Genomic DNA, 19631 nt, shown 5'->3' on the forward strand with positions numbered 1-19631 from the left:
TCCTGTAACCACCACCTTAAGTGAGGCCCTGACTGGTTATTTCATCTGTGAATTCCTGGGGTAACTTTGTATGTGGTCTCTGAGCTTCTGAGTCAAAACAGCCTGGTCAGTCAAAACCCACTGTTTTTATATTACTGAAAGATACTGAAGACACATGTATTTCCTGATTCTCCAATTACAGGGACCCTTACTTTTTACTTTAGTCACATCTATATTATTTAATGTTATTTTTCATGAGTTTCTTAAAAGATGACTATATGACAAGGTAAAAAAGAAGTTTTAAACTCTTGACAAATCAAAGTTAACCCATAAAGGGCTATCAAAGCCATCAAGCCATGAATGAGTTTGATGTATGTATTATATAGCATGTATGTACTATAAAGGTACCAGAAGAACAGTTAGAAATTTAATTGGATATTTACTGTGCAACTGAAGTAAAAAATAAAGGAACATGTCATATTGTGACCAAATACCATCTCCCCCATTGGCAGGGTGACCATATTTCCTAAGTGAGCTTGGACAGTCCCAGTTCATGCCTGTTATCCTGCAATAATCACTGTTTATCCAGCCTGGGCAATAAATTACATGGTCACTCTGCTTAGAATGGGTATCTCATAAAATTTCCCCCTTTTTTTTCTGGTAAAAGAACCCCTTTGCTTGGGAATGACCCATCCTATGGGGTTCCAGTAGGGCTGAACCCCCACACTGTTGCTCTTCCAGCTTGGCCAATCAGAATATCTCATATCTTGGACCACAGCTTAGGGGTAAGCATATGACCCAAATTAGCCAATCAGAGTCTTTCCTGGAACAGTTTCACAAAAGCTATCTGGAGAAATTCTCCTTTATCTGGCTTTTCTCAACTGGTAGATATGAGTGTTGGGAGCGCCAGTGACTGCTCAGCCTCCACATAGAGAAAACGTGTCTTGAACCATGAGAGCCACAATCTTGCTGAGTCCTAGATCCAGCTACACCTCAAGTCCACTGCCTTCCAGACTCCCCAGTTCAATAAAACAATGACTTCTTATTTTTATTTACAATTAAAACAGTCCTAATTAATATCCCCTGTCCTGCTTCCCCTCCTGTGTATAACATAAAACCCCAGAAGAAATTGAACGTTATATGGGAGTCTATAAAAGTAGAGGTTCCCATTCTTGAGATTTCTCTAATGGAAAATAGAACACATGTTAGAACACACAATAATACTTATTAACCAAAAGTAAATCACTGTTTTTATTATGACTGTAAGGGAGTAACCAGAGAATCTAAGGTGCAGCTTACAAAAGGCAAGGGAACTCCCAGAACAGGAGAAGTCTGCGTATTGCATGTTAATGGCCCTTTCTGCAATAGGAGCCTGCAGTAAGCATGTGACTCCTGGTTATCTGTGGCTTATCTGCCAGATGTTGTCTAATTCTCACCCACTTTCTGACCCCTTCCCCAACCTCCACAGATTCAGCAAGTGGCATGCGGCAAGGTTCCACAATGACGTGAGATGGCTATTTTGCTCAGCACTCAGGAATTTTTAAGAGCTGAAAAAATAATTACTTTTAGGCCACTTCCAAATATCCCTGAGTCAAAACACCTGCAAAAAAGCAGCAGCCTCATAGCACCAGCCATATGCTGCCTCTTTCTGTGTGGCCTTGGCCCCTTAATTTGGTTTCCATACAGACTCCTGAGGGATTTTTCTAAGATGAAAATCTAATCTAATCATGACCTTTTCAAAACTCCCTCTGGCTCCTGTTTTCCCTTTTCCCATCCCTTTCCCCTTGGCTTCCTGGCTCCACTGTACAAAACTGAATGCAGCTCCCAAAAGCCCACATGGGGCATGTCTGTGCCTTTGCAAACCCCTTCCTCTGCTTGGAGGCTCTTCTCCCTGATCCTGAGCTGAAGTCCTCACACTGGGTCATTTCCTCCAAGGAGGACTCCCATGTCTTCGCACACGGACTTAACCAGGTGTTCACACAGCATGCTGTGCTGACCCTCTGACGTCACACCTACTCAGTGGAACTGCTTGCTCATGTTTGTCTCTCCTGCTAGGCTCTGAGCCCCTCAGGGGCATGGGATATGTCTTCTTTATCTTTTCTCTTTTGAACTTGGCATAGTACATCACATGGAAATCATCTAATAAATGTTTGTTGAATGTGTGAATAAATAAATGAATGTATGAGTGAATAAATCAATCATAAATTGAGCTAAAGAAACCAGCTATAACAGAATGATTACACCAGGCCTCTCTCATACCTACACAACTTCCAATTTGTTCATGTGAAATCTGAAGTTGCTAGCTTCCTGCCTTCACCAAAGAGAGAGGGAAGTTTGTGCTGCCCTTTAGGGTTTGGGAATAAAGTTCTGTTCATCCTTAGTTGTATTTGAATGGCATGACAGTTAATTTGTCAAAACCTTAAGGACTCCAATCTGATCTAGATGAGATGTTTCCTGGATATTCAATTAGATAATACATAAAGCAGTAAATGTGAACCACAGTGCCTGACACAAGTAGGCAATGAAAATATCGGCTACTGGTGTCATTGTCAGCAGGAACATCGTCATCAGCAAAGGATTAAAGAATCATGTTGTTGGGTACATAGCAGGAGAGCACAGAGGTCACAGAGCGCCAGGCTTGAGTTCAGCTGCCTGGGCTTGTATCCTGCTTCACCACATACAGACTGTTAACCTTTAAAAAGTAATTGAGTGATTTCTGAGCCTAAGTTTCCTAATCCATAAAAAGAAGATGTATTCATTTAACAAATATTGAGTGATTGCTTTCTTTGTGCCAAGAATTGTTCTGGGTGCCTGGGGTCCATGGTGAATAAAAGAGACAAAACCCCTGCTCACATGGGGTTTACATGTTCCAAAGTAAGATGTATCCCCAAAATGACATGTATCAAATAGTGCTAAGTGCTACCACTGAAAGTAAAGCAGGATGGGAGAGGGAGCAGGGCTGTGCTGTGATTTAAGATAGGGTGGCCCAGGAAGGCACACTGGGAATGGATCAGTTGAATGAACAGGGAATAGAGAGTGATATGGGAGGAAACAAGAGTAAAGCGGGCACAGCGGGCATATTGGCAGAGTAAGGACCCGAGTGTGGCAGAGTGTGAGGGGGAGTCAGGGACCCGAGCATGACGGAGTGTGAAGGGGAGTCGGGGATGACAGAGCGGAATTGGGCAGAGCTCATACAGCACTTGTGAGCACCTGCTTTGAGTGAAAGATCACTGGAGGGTTTCTAGCCAAGATGACACCTGACCTGACTTACAGGGTCTTGCTGACTGCTGGGCTGAGAATGGCTGAACGAGGACGGGGGTGGAAGCCAGGAAGCCATGGAAATAATTCAGTGTAGATGGTGGAAAGGGACCTTGTGGCCTGTAGTCATATTTTCCTTCCATCTCTCAGAAAATTGCTATAATGTATTTGTTAGAGTTGATAGCTGCTGGACAGTTACTGGACTCAGTGCACAGACCTGTGATGCCTGCAGTGTGAATGGCAGCCCCTCCCTCGTGCAGTGCACAACCTGCATGGCCATGTTTTTGGGGCCTGAGAGAAGGCGAAACTAAGGAGGACTTCTAGGTTTTTGGTGTGAGCAACAAGAAGGATGAAATTTCCACGAACAAAGAAAGGTAAGGCTCTGAGGAAGGTTTGTGGTGAGACAGGCAGGAGATCATTTTTGAACATGTTAGTTAGTCTTTAGATGTGTGACACTGAAGACAACGGTGGAACCTGCCTCAAGAGGACTGTGAGGGTTGAACTGAAGCTCTGAGAGCAGCTCCTGTCCGTAAGCACTCAGTGAATGTGGTACTTGATCAAAGAACTTGAATTTTCAATATATACATTTAAGTTATATGTCTATGTATTTGTATATGCATGTATGTAGACAAAGTATTGTCTTCTAAGTGGTTATCATTCTAGGTTCATTCCCGAAGGTAATTCCAAAACTTTAACCCAAACTAACCTTCTGTGATCAAATCATAAATAAGGAAGTTATTTTACCCACAGAAGTGTGTGTGTGTGTGTGTGTGTGGTGTTGATAAAACCATGTGAATGTGTATGTTTCAGGGCTTTTGTTTGTTTTGAAAAGCCTCCCTCCTCCTCCCCCGCTGCACATTTGGGCTCTTTGTCCTGATAGGGTGACAAACAAGTGAGAAACCTCATAAGAGTGGAATTGATTATCATTCAGAATGTCTTTCTGTTTCTCATCACACCTGACAAACTAGGATGCTCAGCTCTTGGTTGTAAAAATGAAATTACATTTTTGTGTTTATCACCTAAAATACCACTGAAGCAGAATATTTTGATGTGACTGTTTAAAAACTCCCCTGTCAGTATGTAACATGTTTATTACAATCAAGTGTGGCAGGTCTCTCTCCCACTGACCCCCCTGTTCTCTGGACCACACCAAGCTAGACTAATAAAAGAGTTTGGGGTAAGGGTAAACATAAGAGATTCCTTTGAAAAAGAAAAACAAAACTCTGTAGAGTTAAACTAAAGAGTGGCAATTCTGGAAGTCTTTGACAAAGGATAGAAAAAAGACTGAGATGCTAAATGGTATAACATAAGACATTTTAACCCTTAACGCTGAGTCCGACTGTAGTGAACACCACTCAGGGGTAACACGGAGCAGGTGCTCAGTGGGCATCGCTGCCTATCTCTAAGCTTTACCCAAGTTGCCTGTTTTGCACATTAAAAAATTTTAAAGCTGTGAAATAGTTAATATTGTTAAAGCACATTTATGTACACTGATAATATATGTTTAATATATAAATAGTAGAAATAATAAAAAAAGAATGCCTGTGGCACTAACTTAAGAAATAAAACTAATGCTCTCAGTGTGCCCTTTGTGATCAAATTGCTTTCCTTCCTCCAAAAGGTAATTATTGTCCTGCTGTCCTGAATCTGGCGCTAGGTGTTCCCTTGCTTATCTTTAGTTTTATCACATATGTACCCATAAATAATAGTTTTAAGTCTGCACGTTTTTGACCTATATAAATAGGAAATTGAGCTAGAGTTATTTTCTGCAACATGCTTTTTCAATCATTATGTTTGTAAAATAAATCCACGTTGGAATTTGCAGCTATCACTCAATTGTCTTCACTACTGTATAGTATTCCATTGTGTGAAAAGAGGAAAAAGTATGTTCCCCTTCTCCATTCATAGGTAACTTTGGTAGTTTGCAGTCTTTTTTTTTAATAACCTATGCTGCTATGAATATTCTTGTCTCCTCATGCACATGTCCCAATGTTTCTCAGACATATGCCAAGGGTGGACATATAGACCAAAGGTGGAATGAACATGTTGTATGTTTATCAAGTACTCTCACAGATTGGCAAAAATGTCAAGCTCTGAAAGGCCAAGTCTTGGCAAGGATGTGAAGTAACTGGAACACTCTGACAACACAGTGGGAGTATAAGATAGTAATAACTATGCCAAATGGCAGAGGTGGAAAGGAGCCCTCCAACACCTACCTCTCAGGCAAAGAACACTTTCCTGCCACAAGCTGAAAGTATACATTGTTACTAAGAAATTCCAAAGCATATTGAGCCGGGGCTTTTCAGTGAGCATTTTGTTAGAGTCTTACTCTCTTACAAGAGGCATGCTCAGGCTGGTGGCAGTGGCCTTCAGCTTGTGCATGATAAGGTGTCTGAGGCCATGAGAGCCTCATGGCTAAGAAACACTTCCTTTGCAAGCCAGGTCACCTAGATCTAATATCTGGGTTCCAGGTACCATTTCTTACTGCACCCCCAGTACCTTCTTGCCACATACCTGCATAGTGGCATGCAACTCGGTGTCAGTGACTAGACCATAGACAAGCAAAAGCAATTCCAGACCTTGAAAAGATGGTGCAAAATGAACCATCAGATTTCTATAAATATCAAATCCCTTTAAAAAATGGTTACACATTTTAATGCTGCCACACAGTATATAGAATATACATTACAAATATCTTTTCCAAGACTGGCTTCTCTCTTCACTTTCTTTATGGTATCTTATATTAACAGAAGTTCTTGATTTAAGGCAGCTAGGTTTATCAATGCAGTTAATTTTATTAATCATTTTCTTTACGGTTTGCACACTGACTATCTTAAGATCTTAAGATCTATGGTATCTTTTCTTACCTTGAGGCAAAAATAAAATCCTTTCCTAGATTTCTTCTAATGTTTTACCTACAGCATTTTTAAACAGCTTTTTGAGATACATAAGATCCACTCGTTTGAAGTTTGCAATTCAGGGTTTTTTAGCATATTCACTGAGTTGTACAGCTATCTCCACAATCTAATTTTAGAGCATTTGCGTCATAAGAAACCTCATGTTCACCAGCCATCACTGCCCATTCCTCCTTATCCCCACCTCCAGCACAGCCCCGGGCACCACCGATCTGCTCCTTTCATAGTTTTGCCTACTCTGCACATTTCATGTAAATGGAATCACACAATACATGGTCTTTTGTGGCTGGCTTTTTTTTTTCTTTTTAATTTTTTATTAAGGTATTATTGATATACACTCTTAGGAAGGTTTCACATGAAAAAACAATGTGGTTACTACATTTACCCATATTATCAAGTCCCCACCCATACCCCAATGTAGTCACTGTCCATCAGTGCAGCAAAACAGTGCATGCAAAACATGCAGTAAAAGAAGCCAGAAGCAAAACTGGCTTCTTTTACTCAGCATCATGTTGTTAAGGTTTATCCATGTTGTAGCATGTATTTCATGACTTTTTAAGGCCAAATAATATTCCCCTGTATGGATATACTACACTTTGTTTGTTCATTGATCAGTGATGGACATTTGGGTTTTTTCTGCTTTGGGACTGTTATGAGCAAGTCTGCCATAAACATTCATGTACAAGTTTTTCTGAGCACTTATATAGTGTCATTTTTCTTGGGTCTTGAAGGATGAGTAGGAGTTTATCAGTCAGGCAAGTAAGGAAATGCATTCAAGACACAGCAAAGACAAAGGAAACTGGAAAAAAAAAAGACATATTTCTGGGTATTGATAAGTAAAAAGAATGAGACGTGAAGAGACAGATGGCTTGGGAACAGGTTGGAATGCCCCTCAATTTTTTGAGCTGGTTGTGACATGTTGAGGACTCTATTTCATAGAAATGAAAAAAGGTGCAGGATAGATTTGAAGTGTGGGAGATGCCACCTTACCAAGTCCCTTGAGGACAGCATATGTTGTTATTCCACAGTATCTCCAGGGCTCCAAAGGAACTGCTCCAACCCCAGGAGACCTGACCAGAACAAGGGCTGAACAAGATTTCCATAATGAAATACTTTGAACAGATCCTTTCAGGAACCAGGCCAGTTTCCTAACTTTCAAGGTGTCACATTGGTGCTAGATCTTTGCAGCAGACAGTGTAGGTTGCAACAGTTTTTCTCATGCTCTATTTTGTTCAAGTATCTGCCTTGTCCCTGTGAGATCAGGTAAGTCCTGACTGATCTAAGCCAGTCACAGTGGTGTCATTTCCCCTCAAAATGACCACTTCACTAATAATACCTGTGACCCAATTCTGGCAAATGAAATGAGGGAGGACTTTCTGGAAGTGTGGAGTTCTAGGAAAAAAGTTTTAGCTCTTTGAAAGACATAAGGAAAAGATGGTCCCCTTTTCTGTTCTATCAAGATGCGGTGCCTGATCCTGCAGCTTTCCTGGGGTAATGGAGAGGAGACCACAAACACTGAGGATGGCTGAGGAACGAACGAGATGAAAGGGGTCCGAGCGCTCACAGTCATTGATGGGTCTCTGAATTAGCCAAGTCCAGAACCACCTTACCTTGGAAATTTTTGTTATTTGAGCTGAGTTTCTCCATGGATTTAGCCACTGTGAGTTGCATCATCTGTTACTGGAACTGGACAAAAATCCTCTAACCATTTAGAATTCCTTTTGGAGTGAAGAAAATAAATGGAAGGCTTAGGAGGAGGGAGGGAAATATTCTTCAACATAGACTGCATCTCTTCGAGTTCTCCCTCCCTTTTCTCCTCCTTTCCCTGACGAATATGAATCAATCACCTGTTCTGGAGGCTGCTCTGTGGAGGTACACAGAGTGAAGGGAGAAGATAAAGAATATTAACTGACTATGCTTCCCACCCCAGTGTTTGACTGATTGCAGGAGTGGAAATATCACTCCTGGCTGTTCGAAGGAGCTCTGTGAGCACCTGTCTTTGCATGAAATGTGGTAAAGAGTCAGCATCTTCATGCAGGGCCAATTTCTGTATAAGAAGTGGGATGAAAATGTCACAAAGGGCCATTGTGAGTAAAGTTTCCCTTAGCTGGGTGACATAGCTAATTTGTAACATCCTACCAGCAGGCAAACTCCACTCCCACACAAACATAAGAGATGAGAGGTGTGAGCTCCTGACACAGGCTCAGATTTATGATTGGGTACAGAAAGAAAAGATGCCTCAGAAAATAGTCACTGGTCTCTTACAGCTCAGTAGGGACTCCAGCAACAAAAAGCTATTTGTCAACTTTTGATTTCTATGACTCATCTCTTTCACATTTTAATTTTCTGAAATTGGGATTCATCTCTCAACTGGTATGTAACCTGTGATATGTAATATGCAATATTACTTCATTTCTCATAAGATGCATGTCAACCAATACACTAGGAGAAGCACAGACCAATCCTCTCCCTCAGGGGACAGCAAACATACTGGTCAGCCAGTGACCTCTACAACAAGAGGCCACTTGCTGACGGAAAACTTCTCTCTGGGGAATGGTGTCCACTGAGCTGGGTGGTCTGGGAGGTCTGACCTCTGCATGGGCAGGAGAAATGCCATGACTGGAGTGTCTTAAGTGGGGAACCTCCCATGCATCCTGTTGGGCCTGAAATTCCTGCATTATAAAGTCACTTCTTTAGGTCTTAAAAACTCATCCTGTCTCTGAGAGTTTTCTCTTACATGCTTTTTAAATTGGATAGTAATGAACTCTTTTTTTCAAGTAAAATCTCATTTCAAATAATAATACATGAATAGATAGATATTCTCAATGGGTTCTTTAGTTATTGGAAAATATTTTATTCCTTATGTAACTTCTGAATTACCTCTATGGAACACTGTTTGGAAATTACTACTAAAATCAACCGATAGACATATGGAAATAATAAAGTTCTGAAGGAAGATTTGGATTGTTAGAAACTTACAAATATACCTAGCCCAGTACCCTCAATTTACTAAAGAAGCAACAGAGGCTCAGAGAGGTTAAAGGACTCACTCAAGTTAACACCTGTCCAGGTGGTGACAGACCTGGGATCAGACCTGGGCCAGCTGATTCCCGGTCTACAGTTCTGATAGGACAGTAGGGGGCCATTTATAAGAGAGGGCCAGAGGTCCACACCTCCGAGTCACACGTTACCGCCCACTGGAGCTTCTGCAGCCGTCTCCTGCTTCTCCTGCCTCTCCTCTTCCCCGGCGCCAGCCGCTGCCATCAGGAGGATGCCCTCTCCCCACAGAGGCAGGCAGCCTCATCTAAAAGCCCCAGCAGTCTCTATTAAGCAAAGTTGTATGACCTAGTTGCAGAGAAGGCAGGAAGGACCTTTCCCTGCTTTTCTTTCATCCTGGGTCCTGGGAAACTCTTCCCAGAAATACCAGGTGGGCATCTCAGATCATACATCCTTTCCTCCCAAGAACCAGTTTTAAGGTATAGTGGAATCTGAATCCATGCCACTTTCTAATTCTGCGAGGTGGGGATATTACTTAATGTGGTGCCAGTGGCCTCCGTTATGAAATGGGCTTTTGGTAGTATGGTGAGGACTCAGTGTGATAACACAGTTGGAGTATTAGTGTGTAGTGACAACTCAGTTGTATAGGTATCTCTTGTTATGAGTAATACTAGTTACTATCTAGTTTGCCCTGTTGAGTAGTTGTTTTGTGTGAGGCATATGCCTATTAATACCAAAAATATTTTGAAAAACTGTGCTTTTTATATTACATTGCAGAGTAGGAGGTAATCTGGTTAGATTCTGCTACAAACCACCTGTCACCAAACTAAGGAAGATTCAGCTAAAACAATTTCTTATAGGTGTTTTGCTCTAACCCCTGCAAATAGAGTAAACCCAATTCCTGGACACTGTGATGCTGAATTATCAACTCTGTTCCACAAATACACACTCAGGCAAAGGATTTTATCCCAGCAGAGGTCCCTCAGTAAACAGAACTACAATGAAAACATGCTTTCTCTTAACTGTTTTAAGGTATTAGTCTTCTATTTTGGTCCCAGATCCTCCCATCCTTCTTATTTTTCTCCTCTGCCCTGTTTATCTTGTTTCCTGCAGTCCAAATGGAGGACTTCTTGGCATCTAGAGAAGACCAGAGCCACCATCTCCTCTGCCCTGCTGCAGACAGGTGGGGCTGGTCCTCAAAGCCCTGCTGCCTCGGGAAAGCCCATCGATAAAAAAAGTATTTCCACCACGCCTAATGTGAAAAGGAATGATACACAGGTAACCAAGGATATCTAAGTAAATTTGACAGAAAAACACTTCAACTGAACAATGAAAATAAGTTTATAGAAATAATAAACAACATTTTGAAACTAAGTAAACTGAGCTTGTTACTGTGAAATGTAATGTGATGGCCAAAGAAGACCTAATAGTAGGTGTTGGGTAATGGGGGGGGGGAATGTCTTGGAAGGTGCAGGGGAGTCTGATGATTGATTTTCAAGCAACGAGCATGTGATATTGTGATTTATAATAAGAAATACATATTTGGTATTCATCCCCTCCCTGACACAGAGCTCCGAAAACCTTGGAATCTCCAAAGTGATAAGAGCAATAAAGGTGCCAGTCATAACAAGCCCGTTTAAACCACACCTGAAGTGTGGTTTATGAGGTGACTTTTGTACAGCTCCTAAGGATGGGACTGGGTGCAAGGGGACCTAACCCAGTGGTGATTAGACGTTTGGAACATTTAGCTCCACTTTCCCACCTCTGAATTGGGGAGAAGGGCTAGAGATAGTTCAGTCACCAATGGCCAGTGACTTAATGAATCCTGTCTTTGTAATGAAGACTCCATAAAAATCCCCAAAGTAGTGAGAGCTTCCATGCTGGTGAACACATGGAGGTGCTGGGAAGGTGGCTAGAGCAGGCTTAGAAGCTCCATGCCCTTCCCCGAGAGCTGGCCCTCTGCATCTCTTCTATCTGGCTGTTGCTGATTTATAATAATAACTTTGTAATAAATGAGTAATCTAGTAAGCAAACTTTTTCTGTGAGCTGTTCTAACAATAATTTATAGCTGTCAGTCAGAGGCCAGTTGACAACCTGGATTTGCAGTTGGTGTCTGAAGTTGGGGTGCAGTTTTGCAGGACTGAGTCATAACCTATGGGATCTGATGCTCTCAAGGTAGATAATGTGAGGATTGAGTTAATTTTTTAGGACACTCAGTTGCTTAGTGTGGGGGAAAAAACCCATACACACACATTTGGTGGCCAGAAGAACTGAGTACAAGAGTAGAAAGCAATTTTTCCTTTACACAGTATCTTTGGGGCTCATGATTATCTTGCACACAAATTGCATTTAAAATTATAGACAGAACAAAGCTAAACAGGAGAGTGCTTTGAGAACATGGCTTACAATTACCTCTGTCAAATCTAATTCTACATATTCATAAATCTGTTGCTGGACTCTCTATTCTGTTCCGTTGATCCATACATTGTCATCGATACCACACTGTTCACGTTACTATAGATTTTCAGTAAGGTATGTAAGGGAAGCCTCTTTTATTTTGCCAATTATTCTTGGCCCTTCTTGGTCCTTTATGCTTCCATAATTAATCTTTGAATAAAAGGGAGAAAAAAACATTGAATTTTGGTTGGAATTGCATTGATCTAATTTGGGGATATTTGATAACTTTAAGATATCGAGTATTCCAATCCAAAATCATGATATATGTTTCTATTTAGATTGGCTTTAATTTTTACATTTCATAATTTTATAATTAAAATTTTACAACATTTTATAATTATCTCCAAAGCAGTCTTGAACATCTTTTGAAAGACTGGTTCAGTACTGTGGTATTTTTATTGCTATTCAAAATAAATCTTTACTTATTGCTAAATTTAAAAAAATCTTTCTTAATTACATTTTTTGCATTTGTTGCTAATATGTAGGAATGCAGTTGATTCTTTTATGCCCTCGTATCAAGCAATCTTGCAAACTCATTAGTTAGTTCTAATAATTAGACTGTAGATTTCCCTGGACTTCCCATATAATTGGTGAAAAAAGCAGTTTTGCTTCTTCCTTGGCAACATAATACATTTTAGTTTTTATTATTATTATTTTAACTTACTGTACTCCCTGGATCACTAGTATATTATAAAATAGATACAGTGATAGTATTTTATCTTGTTCCTGATTTGAAATGAAGTGTTTTTTACTTTTCATGATTACATAATGTTATTGGTGAAGTTTTGTAGCAATGCTTTATCATGTTAAGAAAGTTTCTTCTATTACTAGTTTTCTAAGTGATTTTTGCCAGGAAGGGGTGTTCAGTTTTATGCTTTTTAAATTGGATTTTGAGATGATAATGTTTCTTTTTAAGATGTTAATGTACCAAATTCGAGCAATAGTTATCTATCAAAATTATATGTGAACATGGTTAAAGCACCAACTAGCTCCATGACATACCATTTGCATGCCACCAGCAACGCGTGGGGGGTTCCAGTTGCTGCCGGCTGCACATGAGAACAGGCTAAGAGCTCTAACAACACTGATACTCCACTGCGCCCCAGCTCAGTCCCATCAGGACCTGGGAGCAGGACCTGGCATCAGAATTTGTAAACCTTCCTAGGTGACTCTGGGTACAGCTAAGATGGAGAATCACAGGTCTGCATGAATACCAGCAGGGCTTGGCTGCCTAATAACGAGAGCTCCTAGGTGACCTTCCAGGGAGCAGGGAGGCAGGGAGCGACATTGCTGCTGATGGTGAGACAGGCTAGAGGCAAGAGGCAGGCTACACAGTCAGTCCCCATGCCTCCTCCCCACTGGTGGGGATTCACGCCTATTGGGAAGTGCTGGGGGCTGAACTGTGCCCACCAAAATCCATACACTGAAGTCCTAACCTCCCCCACCCCTAATACCTCAGAATGGGACTGTATTTGGAGACAGGGTCTCTAAATAGGTGAGAAGGGTGAGCCCTTATCTAATATGACTACAGTGCTTTTAAGAAGAGACCAGAACACAGACACATGAAGACCGCCATCGGCAAGCCAAGGAGAGAAGCTTCAGAAAAAAACAACCCTGCTGGCACCTTGAGGTCAGACTTCCAGCCCCCAGAACTATGGGGAAATACATTTGTGTCGTCAGAGCCACCGTGCTGTGATGGAGCCCTCGCACACTGGAACACTTCATACAGGCGGCATGTGGATGATGTGGTTGTCTGAATGTCTTTTCATTACTATTGTTCTTAACTAAAACATACTGATGGTTAAAAAATATCATTCTAACAATGAAAAAGTGTATAGCATGAAAATTTTTGTTTCTCTCTTCTCCCCTGAGCCCTCCACAATCACTCTCCTGAGGTAAGTGCTGTTAATAGACTTTTGTATTAAACAACATCAAGTGAGGGTATCAGGGCTTATTTAATCACTGCTCAGTGAGCATTGAGCCCACCTATGTGCCAGACAGTGTGCCTGGGTGACGTTCAAAGAAAGACAATGGTGCTATTATCTTCTAGTGAACCTGAGTTCACTAGAACCAGTGTGGTGGGGCCTGGCTTCTGTAACTGGGGCCAGGGCCTCCCTAACAAGAAGATGACGCCAATGCAGGGGCCACACCAGAGTGGACACAGCTGTTGCTGGAGGAGCCAGAAGCAATCACAACCACAGAGCAGTACCAAAGGGAACCAAATTGTGTGCTGAGTCCCGGAGGAAGACACCCAGCCACAGATCTCAGAGAAGAGGGCCAGGCCATGGCTAGAGGACAAGGTGGAAAGTGAGGAGCCGTAGAGGATCCCAGCATTGAGTCAGCACGAAATGCAGGAGGGAAAGTTCTTTCCAGGCTAGGCTGTGTACCTGGAAGGGCGCAGGGCTCGGCTGAGAGAAGCTGGGCAAGCCAACAGGGTTCACGTCTCAGGGCGGCATGTGAGACTTGAACCAGGCAGACCTAGTGATGAATAATGACAACCCAGAGGGCCATGGAACACAGAGAAAGCAAGCAAAGGAAGCGTGAGGCAAAGCCATGATGTCATGAGCGACTAGGGCATGTCTGGGGAAGGGAGGGCAGTCTGCTGTGGCAGATACATATTGTTTATGGGTATAGAAGAGGCTGGAAATGTACCTAGTCAGGCTGGACAGCACAGATTAGAAGCAACTTTGGGGCATATCCTGAAGAATTTTGATCAGGGGACAAATGTCCTGAATCTGGGTGACACACGGTCTCCCTGGTCCTACTCATGGCAGTGAAAAGACGGGCCCTCCCCTGGGAAGAACATGCTGGCACTGGGGGAATAGTGTACGGCCAGCCTCTCTCCCGCCTTCTCCAACAGAAGGGCAAACTTTCCTTAGCTCTCTTCTCTCTTCCATTCCTACAGCTCTTTTTCTCCAAACAGGGCACTGCCTATGCCAAAGCCAGTCACACCTGCTGTGGTGCAGACCCCTGAGGAGTGCCCTGGAGCAGAACGCCCACTGTCAGCCACCCTGGGGCCTCACATATACAGGGCAGCTCAGCCTGGGTGAGGAGTGTGAGCCCTTTAGGAGGGTACACAGAAGGAAGCCCTTATCAGCAAGTCCCCTCCTACACCAGGCATGAGCCCGCTGAGCACACACGTGGACCTCCATGACCTTCCTTAGATTGGACCTGAGGCCTTCGTCTTTCTCAGGGATTCTGTGGCTGGCCCTTCAGTTAGAATTCTCAGTATGTAAGATAGAACCTCTCCAGGGTTATCGCTGGTCAAGGATGAAACAGCTGCTCCCCACTGTTTCAGCAGAATAAAATGATCTACTGAAGCAAAACTGACACAGTGGCACACAACAGATAAGCATGAGATCTGGGCCGTGGGGGGCATGGTTATCTGGAATAGTTTTCCTTACCCAAGAGAGAGGCATTTATCTGAGGAGTACTGTAACCATGTACTTGCAGATAACAAAATGTCCTAGGGACTCCCCATATCAGCTGTGATTCTCCATCCCCTCGACTTAAAACGAAAAATATGTTCTGTACTTATTTCTTTGCTTATTTGCCTAAGATGGAGCGTCTGAATGTTGGAAGAGAGGAAGATCCGAAAAGAGCTTGTTCAGTGTGTCACAGTCCCTGCCCTTAGTAAGGAAAAGGAGAGGATATGAGAGCTGTGGAAGGGAATCGTCTCACAGCAGGGAGGCGTAGCCAGTGTGACTTGAGGGCCCTATGAGGCCACTTCCCTGTCCCCTCCTCCCAAAGGGATCCCTTCCCCAGTGACGCTGCCTTCGGCTCTTTCATTAATGATTTTTTGGACTAAAGCAATCACTTTCAATCTGGGCTGCATGGAGCTGTCAGGCTTCCAGGGCAAGCAAAGCCAGAAGAAGGGGGGTATTCTAGGTCTTCCACTACCTTTAAATAGGGGTACTCCCAATTCCTCTATGTTACATGTCAGGCTTCCCTCTGAGACTTCTTTTGTAAAGTTTTCTTCTTCTTAATTAATATAATGGTTAATTTTAGGTGTCAACTCGGCTAGGCCGCAGTACCCAGATATTTGGTCAAACATGAGTCTACATGGCACTGTGAAGGTGTTTTTTAGATGAGATTAACATTTACCCTCAGTAGACTTTGAGTAAAGCAGATTACATGACCTAATGTGGGTGGGCCTTACCCATTCAGTTGAAGGCCCTAAGTGAGGTCCCCCAAAGGGAAAGGAATACTGACTCAAGTTGTAACATCAACTCTTCCCCGGGTCTACCGGCCTGCCCTGCAGGTTTTGGATTTGCTAGCTTCCAGGATCTCATGCACCAGCCCCTTTAAATAAATCTATCTCTATTCACATCTTGTTTATTCTGTTTCTCTGGAGTATCCTGACTAACTCAACAGGTTTGTTAAATTTAGTGGCATGGCTGAAACAATCTGGAAGATATTTTAGATGTAATACAGAACTGAGCAAAAGAATAAATGTGTTGGTGATCACAGTGCAGTCTCACTGTGCAAAAAAGGTCATACAAAAATGGAGTTGGGCAAGGCAAGATAGACCCGCGTGGAAATGGATGGGCATTGGAGGTATTCAGTATCTCTAAAATATGTACACGTATATATGCAAGTGTTTATGTTCCTATTATGCATGTGTGTTTATGTGGGTGTATGTGTAAGTGCTTATCTGTGCTTATACTCCCTCGTTGTGCCCACTGAAAGCCCCAAGAAGCAGAGACACCCCGGCAGCAGCAATGAGCATGCTTAGTGCCTAGAGGGTGCTAGCACCGTCCACCAAAGGGGACCAGGACAACTCAGGAAAATGGCTGATCTCAAGGCTGGCAGGCTAGGTGCAAAATGTGCCTGGAAGATGTGGTTAAGCCAGCAACTAAAGTGCACACCAAAAATCAAGGAGCATGTTGCAAGAACTTGGGAAGCAGCTCAAAGGCATCCGTCCCACTGGCCAAATCGGGTACAATTGGAGCACCAAAATATTAAGTACAATAATAAACTGTTGGAAAATGAGAATATGTCAATCCATACCCATGATTTTAAAAGATATCTAAATAAGAAGAGAAAGTTACTCTGCTAACAGCAAACTGCTGGAGAACAAATGGTTAATGTGCAGGATGCACTGGAGAGGGAGACTCACCATTTGCCGCCATGCAGTAAAGATTAGGTCAGCAAGAAACACCAAGGGACACTAAAGCCAGGGGGAGATTTTCATGAGGAGCAGGATAGTTACATGTCTTAGAGTGTCTCCCACAAACTGCTTATTAGTCCAAATGGAGAAAAGAAAACCTAATGATTACTGGGCAGAGATCAAAATCACCTTCACCAGTGAACACTATGTCTACCTGTCAAGGAACACAACTTCTGCTGTGAGGTATTATGGCCAGGAGTGCATGACTCCAATCTAATCAGGGAGAAATGCCAGACAAACACAAAATGAGGGCTGTTCTATTTTTTAAAAGACAGGCATGCATGTGCTAAAAAAGCATGACAACTAAACGCAATATCCGAACCTAGACTGAATCCTGCAACGGAGGACAGTGAAGTGCTAAGAAAATATTGTTAGATCAACTGACAAAATTGGAAAATGACTGGCAGATTAGATAAAAAGCCTATCAGTATGAATTAATGAATTTGATAATTATACCGTGTTTATGAGACAGAATATTCTGCCCTTGGGAAATACACACTGAAGTCTTAAAAAGTAAAGCTTAAGAAAAAAAAAATGTAAAGCTCCATAATGTAATTTACCTTCAATTTTCAGAAAAAAGAAGTCTGTACTCACACACATATATCTGTCCATCACAGACAGATGATGGACAGAGAGGGAGACAGAGAGAGGGGAGGAGAAAGGGCGAGAACAGAATGCCTTGTGGAAAGAGCGCTCTCTGCGGGGGATAGAGACGACTGTTCCCTGAGCCAGCAGCAGCGTACATTCTAGGGTCATGCCCACGTTGAGGCTGACAAACAAGTCCTCTGACCTAAAGAAATGACTGAAAATATACGAGGTAAGGTTGGGACACTGGTTAAAATCAGGTCATTCAAACCAATGAGCACACTGAACGCAGGAGCCCCTTTCCGTGTCCACGCACTATGGCACATGACATGATTTCAGCTTCATCTCTGCACAGCTTTCCAGCAGGAAGCAGATGGCACACTGAAACTAGGTAACTGTGGTATATTTAGGGGGAGGCTCTGCAGAGGAGAGGGTGGGTACGGCAGGATATTGACAGGACAGCTGGTTCACAAAGGAAACCTAAGGGTCAGGGGAAGCCATTAACTAGAAGGTGAGTCACAGTGAGTTGGGCGGTTTGGAGGAAGAGCAGAGGGGTGGTGTATGACTATTCATGGCCAAGACTCCCCACTGGATGCCGGAAACCACAGATGATACCAAACCCTATATATACTATGTTTTATCCTATGAAAAAGTTTATAAATTAGGCACACTAAGAGATTAAAACAGTAACTAATAATAAAAGAGAAAAAATATAATGATATATACTGTAATAAAGTTATGTCAATGTGCTCTCTCTCAAAATATTTTATTGTACTGCCCTCACCCTCCTTCTCCTGATGAAGTGAGATGATGAAATGCCTACGTGATGAGATGGAGTGAAATGATGTAGGCATTGTGATGTAGAGTTAGGCCACTACTGACCTTCTGATCATGCATCAAAAAGAGGATCATCTGCAAAACCGAAAGTTTCTGTGATGACTGCCCTTGTACTGTTCACCATGTAAGAACTTATTCACTATGTAAGAATTTGTTCACCATGTAAGAACTTGTTTGTTGTGCTTCAGAAGATCGGAGACTGATGAGAATTAGGCTTGGGGTGGATTAATGATTGTGCATTGAGTCCCCTGTACAGAATTTTATTGTTGTTAACTGTTAACAACCATTTGATCAATAAATATGAGAGATGCCCTCTCAAAAAAAAGGAGGATCATCTGCTTCAGGACTGTGGTTGACTACAAATATATGAAACCACAGATAAGGGGGGACTACTGTACACTGACACCTGCCTTTCCAACCTTTCTACCCCGCCTCCCATCACTCCCCAACTCATTCCTCAATGCTCCAGTTGCAAGAGTTCCCTGAACATATCATGCTGTCTCACATTGCTGTGACCTTGAGCATTGCATTAGACTTTGGTTGCTGTAGTAAAGACAGAAATAGACAGCCTTAAATTCATTTTTCTCTGAAGCAGTCCAGACGTGAATGGCACAGAGCCAGCAAGACAGTGTGGCTCCACACAGTAATTCAGGGAGCCAGGCTCCTAACAGCCTGTTACTTCAGCTTCTCCTGGGGTAATACCTTCATGTCTGGCAAAGAATGCCCAGGGCAAGTGACTTTTCCCTAAGGAGAGGACGCAGAAGTTATGCACATAATGTCTGCTCACATCCTCTTGGTCTGAACCTAGTCACATGTCCATGTCCAGCTTCCAGGGAGGCTGAAAAGTAGAGTCCCCACCTGCTCTATGTGCTCTACCTAAACGTATGGTATTCTTTCATGAAAGTGGGGACAATTCAAAGTTTCTGCCAGCCCCTATGTCTGCTGTTTCCTCAGCCTGAAACAGCCTATGCTCACTTGATCACCTTCCTAACCTTCCCTTCTTGACCTTTTGTGACTTAGTTAAAAATAAACTTTCTCCCAACCACCAGAATTTTGTTAACTCCTCTCTGTCACAATTATCTATATACAATTTAGACTATGAACTGAAGAAGCAGCCAGCAGTAAAGGACTGAAATCACTCCTGAAATACAATAATTTTTATAGTGTCTGTAAAACCTCCCAGTTATTGCAGCCTTCACTTGGTCAGCCCTCACAATAGTATTGATATTGAAGAAAAATTGTTTATGACCCTGCTCACACTCTTTTATATACTCCCAGAGTCAAAGATAATCCTGTGACCAGGAAATGGTCTCAGATCCTGACTTTATTATTCTTAGTTGTTTTTCCTTGCAGCAAGCTGAGTCCCATTCAACACTCCCCTAGGACCTGCTCAACTTTAGGCGCCAGACATCACCATAATCCTAAGATGCTCT

Source organism: Manis pentadactyla, chromosome 5 (assembly GCF_030020395.1).
Source record: "Manis pentadactyla isolate mManPen7 chromosome 5, mManPen7.hap1, whole genome shotgun sequence".
Lineage (NCBI taxonomy): Eukaryota > Metazoa > Chordata > Mammalia > Pholidota > Manidae > Manis > Manis pentadactyla.